At 41.8% G+C, this 10,102-nt stretch overlaps 1 pseudogene; it reads left to right on the forward strand.

The window, feature by feature from the left end:
* The first annotated feature begins 6,475 nt into the window (after positions 1 to 6,475).
* On the forward strand, positions 6,476 to 6,597 carry LOC123834936 (U4 spliceosomal RNA; annotated as a pseudogene).
* Positions 6,598 to 10,102: the final 3,505 nt, after the last annotated feature.

A 10,102-nucleotide genomic window follows, 5' to 3' on the forward strand; every position in this document is an offset into this window, starting at 1 on the left:
TAGAAGAAACCTCTCAAAACATCAAAGGAATTTGGCTCTATTCCAACTTAAATGATCTTGAAAATTCAGTTTAGTGAGGTGTCCTTCATTCCATCCCTCTTTTGTTCTCTACACCGAGCTGGACTTCATGTCTTCTGTGCTACCTTTTTATGATCTTTTGAATCTTGTTTCTTCTCTTGGTTCTTGCTGCCACTGCCTTGGTCCTGTCCTCAGTCAGTTCTCAAAGGTCCCCCCAACTACCTCTCACTCCCTGGCAGGATTTTATCAACTTCAACCCCATCTCCTCATGGCCACATAAACCTGGTCGTGTCATCTCCAAGGAGCATCTTTCTCTGGGTCCCCATGGTCACCCATGTAAGGGACAGCCCCTAGAAGTGTTCTGTGAGTGTTGGCTATGTTTTACTCTCACCTCCTCTCTCCTCCTAGAAGAATTAAGTATCCTTGAGGAATTAGAAGTAAGGCCACGCTCTGGGAGTTAGGCTATAAAACAAAAATCAAGGATGAAGCCAGGAATCTTCCAAGTCACCCTAAAACAATGGACTGGGTCACTAGCTAGTGAGTTTCACTTGTGAAATGACTGAATGTAGCAATATGCTAAGAAGTAAGGTGGCCATTTTTAATTAAAACATAAAGATAAAAAGAGGTTTCTAGAGGTAAACTGACTCATAGCCAATGGACTTTCAAATGTTCCAGTTTTGACATCAGCAAGAGTATTTCTATTGGGTTCATGAATGAATCAGTCCATCCTAGCCTAGAGATAAGAACTTTGAGGTTCATCTGTCAGTGCTCTCAGCCAGGGGGCAATTCAGCTCTCTCTAGGGAACAACTGGGAATATGTGGGTGTGTTTTGATTTGTGACAATGATGGGGAAGAGAGGGCAGCATTTACCGGTGTTTTAGCAGCAGGACCAGGGGTGCTAATGGCCCTGCAATACACAAGATGTGTCCCCATCATAAGGAATTGTAGATCCAAGGGGCTAATAGTGCCCCCACTGAGCACATGTAGTTTTGGTTCTGATCTCAGCTTCCCATTGTGTATCTGCCTGCAGGAAGAATATGGTGGTGAGCTCTAGATTCAGACATCAAGTCTAATTCAGAGGCTGGAAAAGAACTCCCCCTTTTACTCCAGTAAAAAAGTTCCAAGGAGGGGCACCTGGGTGGCTCAGTTGGTTAAGCGACTGCCTTCGGCTCAGGTCATGATCCTGGAGTCCCGGGATCAAGTCCCGCATCGGGCTCCCTGCTCGGCAGGGAGTCTGCTTCTCCCTCTGACCCTCCTCCCTCTCATGCTCTCTGTCTCTCATTCTCTCTCTCTCAAATAAATAAATAAAATCTTAAAAAAAAAAAAAAAGTTCCAAGGAAGAACTCCAAATGAAGTCAATTATCCCTCCTCCCTCCGTCCCTTTTGCCAGTCAGTACGGCTGCAGGGTTGGACGCTATGACTGGCTCAGTTTGGGTTTGCCTACCTCTGTGACTGTGGCCACGGTCTCTCCCGTGGGATAGGGGGTGGGTATGATGCAGATGGATATCAGGTAGACACAAACAGTAGCCACCACAGTATTTTGCACTCCTAGTAAAATCTGTATAAAACCTACATTCTGACCTGAACACTGGAGCACGTCTTCCATTGTTCCAAGGAACTCAATGACTCAACAATTAGTCTTTGTCCAATGTCAAAGATTGACACCAAGTATGTGAGATTCCTCGCGCTGCCTTAACAAACACTACAAACTTGTGGCTGAAAACAACAGAATTGTACTGTCTCACAGTTTTGGAGGTCAGAAGTCAAGATGTCAGCAAGTTGGCTCCAAGGAGGAATCTGTTCCATGCCTCTTTTTGGCCTTCTCTTGGTGGCTGGCACTCTTGGTGTTCCTTGGCTTGAGACTGAAAGTCTCAGTCTCTGTCTCTGTCTTCACGTGGCCTTTCCCTCCATGTCCCTGTCTCTCAAATATCCCTCTTTTCTGTCTTGAAAGGACACTTGTTATTGGATTTAGGGCTCATCCTAATCCAGAATGATCTGCTCTTGAGATCCTTAATGACATCTGCAAAGGCCATATTTCCAAATAAGGTCACATTCATGGGTAGAGTTAGAACATGAACACGTCTTTTTGGGGGACACTATTCAACCCACTCCACTGAATGATATGGTTATATCCCCAGAAAGCCAAGGTAGCTTTTTCTTCTCTGAGTGACCTGGTTCTCCAAATTCATAATCTATACCCATAGAGCATGAATCATTCATGACAAACACACTTTCTAAAAGTAAAGCTTTTGAACAAATGTGTGGATGGAGAAAATGAGCCCCAATTAAGCTCCTCTTTGTGACAAACCTCTCAGAAAAGCATTAACTCTAATCTTCAGTGAAAAGCATTGTAAAATCAAGGTCGGTTGGGAAGATGGTGTTTGAAATGGCCTGGGTTTCCTTTAATGGAATGAAGAGAGGTAGAATTTACTGTGATTATGATATGCTTTTAGCCACACAGGAGTCAGGGTCAGAGAATTAAGTGAAACCAACGAAACTGTGGCCAACTGTGGTTTTGTCTTCGGGAGACTTTGTGAATTATCAACAGGCAGGGAGATAGGAATGCTCTCTCCATTCATGATACCTTCAGAGTTTGTGTGAACTGGGCTCTCTCTGGTCTTCAGAATAGCTTTTGCTTTTCCATCTACATTTTCAGTTTTATTCTTTGATTGTGAGAAGATTGAGAAAAGGGTAAGAAATTATGCTTTGTTTGGCATTGGTGACGAGAACTCTCTTTGGTTAAGCTAAGAAATTAGCACATAATTTTACTTAAAAAACAATATTAATGTTCTCCAGATCTTCAGGGCTTCTGCTACCTGTGAGTCAGGGCTTGGCTCAAAGGTGGCTTCCTCACAGAGCTCTTCCCTCTATCTGAAGCATCCTCCCCACCACCCTCCACCCATGCCCTTCCATCACCTAGTAAAGCTGTCATTCTCAATCTCCTGCTTTATCTCTCTCTAAGGCACTAGTGATGTATTATTGAAGATAGATTAGATACATTGATTTGGCTGAGGTCTGTTTCCTTTCTAGGCTATAAGCTCCAGGAAGGAAGGAACTCTTATCATCTTGTACACTCAGGACCTAGATCAGTGCCTGACACATAAGGAGCCTTCAGTCAACATTGCTTGAACTGACGAATGAGTACATGTGTGGATTCCTTTGCTGTGTGCCCTGTGTACTGACTCATTTCCTCCTCAGAGCAATACTGTGATGCAGATGCTGAATGAGCCAGACGAGTTCTCTGGTGAGAAGCACAGTGGTCTGGAAATTAGGCGGTATAAGACACGTGTGAGAACACCAACACCTGCTCTGCCTGGGTACACCTGGGCCCTGGAATCTGTTCCATGTCCAGCCTCTGAATTAGACTTGATTGACATGGAACAGATTTCCTTATCTGTAGAATGGCGTGGCAGCGGCACCTGCCTTGTAGGGTTGTTATTATGACAATTAGATGACACTGCATTTGACAGGAACAGAACTTGACATGTTGCAGGTACTCAGTAAACATAAGCTAATATGTTGCCCTCTTCCAGCTGAATGAGGAGGTAACATGAGCAAGAATACAGTGTTGCTAGGTGGAGAGGCAGAATCGGAACCCAGATCCAACTTCTTCTAGAGGTTGAGTCAGGTCTTGGGCCCACTGTTAATTTTCTTGATGTGTTTGAGGTAGGCTTCAAAGAAATTAGGCAGATATCACTGGAGTACTCTAGCAGCTGGAAGGCTGGAACATTCAATACGGCAAACAGCACAGCTACCAGTTGGTCACCACGAGGACACTGGTCAATATAGGGAAACAATATGGACCAACATGGGAAGATACTTCATGGCTATGCAAATCAGAATCTGATGGCTTTCATCTTGATTTCTTAGAGACGGCGATACAATAGGAGCAGGCCAACCTATGCCCATTTACCAACAAGCATATTTCATGAGAACCACTCCAAAAGATGAGACAATAGTTTAGTTCAAGCTGTGGTATTGCATGACAAAAGGCAGAGGTCAACTGGATGACTCACAGCATGGCCAACACTACTCAGCTACAGCTGTGGTAACCCCAGATTCCTACCTTGCCTTTAGCACATCAGTGTATCTGCCAAAGCCCTTTGTATAGTTACTTTTTCTTGATTATCTGCTTCTCAGTCCATTGATCAGCAGAATCCAAGGCTAATTCCAAATACAGGCACACTGTTCTATCTCTTCAACCTTACCTTACCTTTCTAGCTATGTTGTATTTCACCAAAAATTATTTTATTTTTTTATTGGAATGCAAACCAGTGATATAGTTTTGGAATCTTGCTAGCCATATGCTGGACAAAAGAGTTGAGCTTTTGTATTTTTTCCGCGGACAATGTGCAATGCAACTGTGATTCAGAACTAAGAGTTCTCAGCCTCATAGTGGTACTGCACTATTAAATATCCTGGTCATCAGGCTTGAGGATGTTTGGAATATTGCCACCAAGCTCTTGAAATCCAAGCCAGGAGACTGGGTCCTTTTCATCTGTTGACCTTCGTCTCTTACGTGTGGCTTTTGTAAATAAAATCTATTGAAGATAATTGACCAGCTACTTTAGCTATACCAGGAAGAGATAAAAAATAATTTTCTTAATATTTATTTATTTAGCTAATCACCAACAGTTCTGAAAATACCAAACTGAAAAATATACCACTTTCTTCTCATTGGTGACACAATTAAATAACTATCTTGCTACAAAGTAGTAATAATAATTGCATGTGTTTGTTTCCCAAGTGCTGATTTCCTGATATTTTGCACAAACCTTAATGGATTTCCAGGCTGATTTATTTTTATTTGATTTCTCTCTGTCTTTGGGGTCTCCAGAGAATATTCACATAGGGTTTTTTTTTTTTTTTTTTAAAGATTTTATTTATTTGACAGAGAGAGACGCAGTGAGAGAGGAAACACAAGCAGGGGGAGTGGGAGAGGGAAAAGCAGGCTTCCGCAGAGGAGGGAGCCCGATGCAGGGCTCGATCTCAGGACCCAGGGATCATGGCCTGAGCCGAAGGAAGACACTTAACGGCTGAGCAACCCAGGCGCCCCAGAGTTTTTGTTTTTGTTTTTGTTTTTTTATGAAGTTTGTTCACTATAAAAAGAATCACTAATTCCTTTCTACCCTGGTTGTTGGGGATTAGTATCACACTCTAAAATACAGTGAAATTCAATGTTAATAGAACACCATTTTACATCTTCTTCTAGCTTATACCTCTTTTCCACACATATTACATGTCCTATGTTATGAATATTTTAAATTACTACAACTTGCACAGTATTTAGAAAAAATTATTTCAAAATAATCCAGTAAATTATTACCCTGTTAGTACTGTATTAGTAGGTGCTATGCCTTAAGAATATAGCGGACAGAAATTCTCATGCAAATTCCTACACCTTTGAGAGATACAGAGCCCTCTTCCAGAAAGCATATAATCAGGGCCTCCTACACCAAGTGTTAAGTGCTTAACATCTTTAGAGAGACCTCCTGGGCTTCTGACCAAACCAATGGTGAGCACTGAGCTAGGAGGAACTTCTCTGTAAGAAAGCCTTGTGGTTGCCAGGAATGAGAAAATCTATTGACTACTGCATTCTGCTCTTTTGATATGTTTTGTTATTGTTGAAAGCAAAGTGCAGGAAGCTGCCATTTATTAATTTCCTTCAATCTCCTTCCCAGGATCTGTAGCATGTTCTCACTGGCCAAGAGATTGCTGATTCAGGCAAATCTTTTGTGGGTTGGATTATGTGAAAAAGAAGGTGTCCATTTTTGAATCTCTGGGAGGAAAAGGAGACTCAGGTTTTAAGGGAATTAAGAGGAGACAAGGTGAAAAATAATTTCTCTCAAAACAATAAATAAAAGGGTAGCTATATCCACATTACTTCAGAATTTTAAGACAACTTTCCAGATTGTTTATTAAGAATTAACTCTTGGGGGTGCCTGGGTGGCTCAGTTGGTTAAGCGACTGCCTTCAGCTCAGGTCATGATCCCAGGGTCCTGGGATCGAGTCCCGCATCGGGCTCCCTGCTCTGCGGGGAGCCTGCTTCTCCCTCTGCCACTCCCCCTGCTTGTGTTCCCTCTCTCGCTGTGTCTCTCTCTGTCAAATAAATAAATAAAATCTTTAAAAAAAAAAAAAAGAATTAACTCTTGGGATGCCTGGGTCAAACTCCAATTTCAGCACAGATCATGATCTCAGGGGCATGAGTTCGAGCCCTGAGTGGGGCTCTGCATTCAGTGCAGCATCTGCTTAAGATTCTCTCTCCCTCTGCCACTCCCCCTGCTCTCTCTCTCAAATAAATAAAGTCTTAAAAAAAAAGCATTAACTCTCTCCAACCCATATGAAATTGCTGAACTAAGGCATTTCCTATCTCAAATGTTTACCTTTTCATAGCTGAATCTGGGTGACCTCAAAACTTTCAAGACCTAGATTATGTCTCTCTAGTGCAGTGTTTCTCAGCTTTGCGCAGTGGCAGTATCGTAGCCACTGAGGTTTATCCGAGGGGTGATTATTGCTAATTGAAAACTTCCTCAGTCTTGGTGCAACTGGCATTTGGGACTGGAAGATTCTTTGTTGAGAGGGGACTGTCCTGTGCACTGTAGAACGTCTAACAGCATCAGTGGTTTCTACCATTAGATGCAATAGCGTTTCTGCCTCCACATTTGTGACAATAAAATGCCTCTCAACATCTCTAAATGTCTCCTGGGTGGGGGTCGGGTAGCCATAATCACCCCAATTGAGAACCACTGTTTTAAGTGCAAGAAAGCAAGACTCATAATCTACAACTTACATCCTAATTATCATTAGCTGGCCATGGTTATCTGGAGGACTAAGTTGAGGAAGATTCAGAGGGCTCAGCTATAAAGAATGTCCTATCTTGGTTGCTTAGCAAGGTCTTCCATGCAGAGAGGTGCCATGTTAGGGTTCTCTGGAGAAACAGAACCAGTAGGACTTGTGTCTATATATCTACATTATATCTATGTCTATCTATATCTATCATCTAGATACATAGAGAAAGAAAGAGATTAATTTTAAGGAATTGACTCACATGGTTATGGGAGCTAGCAAGTCCAAAATCTATAGGGTTGGCTGGCAGGTGGGGACCCAGGGAAGAGTTGGGGTTCAAGTTCAGAGGCCATCTGTTGTTGGCAAGATTCCTTCTTGCTCAGGGAGGCCAGTATTTTTTCTGTTAAGGCCTTCAACTGATTGTATGAATAATGTTTGACCAAATATTTGGGTACTGTGGCTTAGCCCAGTTGACATAAAATTTATGATCATAGGTGCTCACTGTTCTTTTTAGTGAAAGCACTTTAGATTGGACCTTTGATTGTATCAAACTTCACCTGCATGTGTGGTCAACACCAGCTGTATCCACTGGGTGGGTCCAGGAGGACAGGCATCAGCCTGCACATCCCAGGGGTAGCATGCAGTGCCTTTGCTGCCTAGTCAGAGCAGCAAGTCTGACCTGACAAAGGGAAGAAGTCAGAAGATGGCAATGAACTGTAACACACACATTCGAAGAGAAGAGAAGGAATGCCAGCTAAAAAGATAGAAGTAAATGTACCCTAGGCTGGGCACTGGGGATAGATTTTTAAAATGGGAAGATCAGGGGCACCTGGGTGACTCAGTGGGTTAAACAGCTGATTCTTGATTTCAGCTCAGGTCATGATCTCAGGGTCACGAGATTGATCCCCACGTTGGGCTCCCCCCTCAGTGGGAAATCTGCTTGAGATTCTTTCTCCCTCTCTCTCTCTGCCCCTTCCCATACTCGTGCTCTCACTCTCTCTCTTTAAAGTAAATAAATCTCAAAAACCTAAAAAAATAAAATAAAATAAAATGGAAAGAATAAATATGCTGCAACAGATAAATCTCACTGACAGGAGCTTGAGTGAAAGAAGCCAGAAACAAAAGCTATATACCAGAAGATTCCATTTCTATAAAATTAAAAAAACAGGCAGAATCCATCTATGATGTTAGAATGGAGGACGGCAGCTGCCCACATGGGCTTTGGGGTATCAGTGCACTCTCCTCTTGAGCTCAGTGCTGGATACACAAGTAGGTTCTGATTGGAAAATTCATCAAGCTATATTTATTCTGTATGCACTTATCTGAAGGTATATTATATATGAATAAAAATCTAAATTTAAAAGGCACAAGTAGAAAGGAAATGCAAGTGGGAATGAGAAGAGGAGAGAGGATGGAGGCAGAAACAATGATTATGTTGTCAAATCACAGGCACCACACACTGTTTTATCTGCTCTACAATATTTTAATACTAATTATGCTAGTATTATAGACTTACTATGTTTAATTAAAGAAGTAAAGAGACCTTCAAAAAGACTGATAATATCCATTTTTGAAAACCGATTAGGTAACAGGAACTCCGGACCCAGGAGGTCCTGAACTACAAAAGCTGTGACTTTCAAAGTCATTAGCACACCAAATCCCCGTTCTAGGACAGGTGAATAAATGTCCCACAGAATTCCAGAACTCAGCTAAGCTAGGTAAATTTCCTTTTAGGTGGAAAAGTGCAATACTTCAACACAAGCAGACGCACTATGCTAGCAAGAATAAAAAGTGTGCTGGGCTCTTTGTCAACACTCTTCAGAACGATAATGTTGGCTCCCTCCTGGGGTTGACCAGATGACCTCAAAGGTCTTTTCTGCTCATCATGTTCTATAATTTCTGTATTTGTCACACTGTGTGAAATATCCATTCAAATCATTACTATAATACTCTTTTATGACTTAGGACTTTTCTTCCATTCTTAGCTTCTCCTTTAACAAGGAAAACAGAGACCTCAGTGCTCATAAGCAAATCACTGTTTTGTTTGGTCTGAAGTCAGATGGGAGGCCTCCAAGGAAAACTCCCTTTTAGCATTTTCCAATTAGAAACTGCTGCACACTGCACTAAGAAACCATGTTCTTTCCCACTTTCCATTTACTTTTATTGCCATTATTTATCTGAGAGGATCATATTTCAAGAAAGACTTTTTCCCTAACCAAAAGGAAAAAATACATTTCTTTATAAAGAAAAAAAAAGTTCAGCAAACTCAAATCCAGTAGAATGTCTATCATTTTCAAGGCATGACATTTTTTAAGGAGTTTTGAATAAGAGGATATTAAGAACAGTGGTAGCTTATAAAAGCAGCTTGCTGGATAAGGACCTATTTGGAAAGGCTTTTTAAAAGTGCATTATTTACCCAGTGGAGCTGTCAGGTTACCATGTTTACTCAAGGGAAGGCAGATTTTCTTTTTTTTTTAAATCTGGCCCATGCTTTTCTTAAAACAGGCTATTGACCGGAATCAATGCAGAGTGGCCTAAAAGACACAGAATGGCCAGGCCTCGCTGGTACCTAAATAAATTGTCAGCCCAAGGTCATGCCTTTCATCAGTATTGGAAGCTATTTTTGAGTGGCTTATATGGAATGTGAATTGCTAAAGACTCAAAGTATAGATAAGACACATTTAGGGATGAGAAAACCACTCCAAAAAGCCCCCTGAATTCATCAGGTTTGCCTCCAACTCTTAAAGAAACAAAAACACATTTTTCATGTCCAGTGTAATACACTTTTATTAGTAAAGCTATTTGTAGTGGCATTTTTTGTGTCTGTGACTGATTGTTCATATGATTTAAACAAAATCAAATGAGAAATATAATTGATTTGTCCTCTTCTTTCTCAGTTGGGCAGACTGATGCTATAGTCTGTGATTTGCTCTTTTGCCAGAAGTGTCCAGAAAAGGTTCCAGAGGACTCAGATGCAAATCTGGACCCTATTCCTTAGTGAATGCACCAGTTAGTATCTAGTGCATGATAAGCACAAGCATGGTTAGGGTGCTGTAAGTAACATGCCCCCAAGCTCAGTGGCTTCACACCACAGAGATTTATTTCTTACTCAAGCCAAATGCTCCATGACTTTGGGAAGCTTCTCAAAGCAACTGTCCTCCACGTAGCAACCTGGCAGTCCAGACTGCCTCCACCCTGGGACTTGACCATGTCAACTCAAGGCTTTTTTCTCAGCTACCCCAACAAGGCCAACAGAGAGACCTAGCACTCTGCTGGTAACCCATTGAGCAGAACTAGC

The sequence above is a fragment of the Mirounga angustirostris genome, unplaced genomic scaffold (assembly GCF_029215605.1).
Source record: "Mirounga angustirostris isolate CCGP_5_RB_7025 unplaced genomic scaffold, mMirAng1.0.hap1 SCAF_1, whole genome shotgun sequence".
Lineage (NCBI taxonomy): Eukaryota > Metazoa > Chordata > Mammalia > Carnivora > Phocidae > Mirounga > Mirounga angustirostris.